Source organism: Austrofundulus limnaeus, unplaced genomic scaffold (assembly GCF_001266775.1).
Source record: "Austrofundulus limnaeus strain Quisiro unplaced genomic scaffold, Austrofundulus_limnaeus-1.0 Scaffold16, whole genome shotgun sequence".
Taxonomy (NCBI): Eukaryota; Metazoa; Chordata; class Actinopteri; order Cyprinodontiformes; family Rivulidae; genus Austrofundulus; species Austrofundulus limnaeus.
Window position 1 is genome coordinate 2,907,871 of NW_013952418.1, and position 1,301 is coordinate 2,909,171.

Sequence of the window (1,301 nt, forward strand, 5' to 3'; positions counted from 1 at the left end):
GTGCACAATGGTGTGGCTTCTGAAAATGATGTAACACAGTTGTTTATACTTTTAGCAGCACTTTTTATTCCACAGCTGACCTGCTAAAAATGACAGATTTTCTTTTCTGGATCTCTGACAGACGGACTTCAATCTCTGAACTCGTAAAGTTCTTTTTATTTTTCGCTTTCATTTTCATGAATGGACACTTCCTGATATCTGAGGTAGGAAACATAGTCTTATATGGTGTTTTTGGGGTGGTAATTATGCTAATCTCCTCTTGCGTGCACAAGCAGCTGGATAGAACAGGTGGAATTTACGCAGCTCATTTACGCACTTTTCACAGGAAGATAGAAGAGTTTGTTGAATCTGATGTGACATGTTCGTACGAACCCTTTGTACGAACAAAAGTAAGAGAAATTTAGGATAAGAATACGAACATGTTCCTGCTTGAGGCCCATTGAGAGGAAATTAGTCGTGGAGTAGCTAAGAATGATCACATGCTGATTCTAATCCCAAATTTAGCTAACCACTAGAAAGGAAAAAATATCTATACAGTGTATGTCATATATGTCACTAAATGTACTATATACACATAAGTCAACTAGATTTAGCTCACTGCTCTCACATTTTGATAATATTTAGTAAATGTTAAAAATTATATGTAAATGCTAAATCCTGAATATAAAAGTAAAAATTTAGTCTTAAATGTTGAAATTTAAATTGAAGTTTTTCAGAATGGAATTCAGCCTTTGCTGTTGGTGCATGGCTTATGTTGTGACATTATCATCCTGAGGCAAAAACTAGCACTGCTAACAATGCTAATGCTGCTAATGCTGCAGAAGATGGCATCATKTTTCAAATTCAAAATGTGTTCATTGAAAACAATACAATGGTACATGTAGTCCGGCAGCATAAAGTGTAGCTCGGARASRGATCGCAACTGRAAGTTTGATGTCTTGTAGGAAAACGCTAGCAGCATTAGCAGCGTTAGCCACAGGATGATGACGTTATAACAAAAGCACCAACAGCAAGGGCTGCATTCTATTTTAAAATATTTATCAACAGTAAAAACCATAGTACACACGATCAATGTACCTGCTTTTAAAAACTGTTAAAGGTCAATATTGAAGTTAGCCTAATGAGCTAATGCTAATTTTAAAAAGGGAAATAATTGAGACATTTTTAAACACACACAGCTAAAACATGCTCAGTAGGACACTATGGCTGTGTCCAAAACGACAGGCTGGGTCCTCCGGAGGACCCAGACTCCCCGGTCACGGCGGGCCGGGCCCTTGGTAGACCGGGAAGACCGGAAAAAA

General features: G+C 37.7%; 1 protein-coding gene across 1 annotated transcript in view; it reads left to right on the forward strand.

Annotated features, from left to right (window-relative positions):
• gpc5a (glypican 5a) overlaps window positions 1–1,301 on the forward strand; it is a gene marked incomplete at its 3' end in the record, with an annotated part of 194,940 nt that overhangs the window by 70,650 nt on the left and 122,989 nt on the right.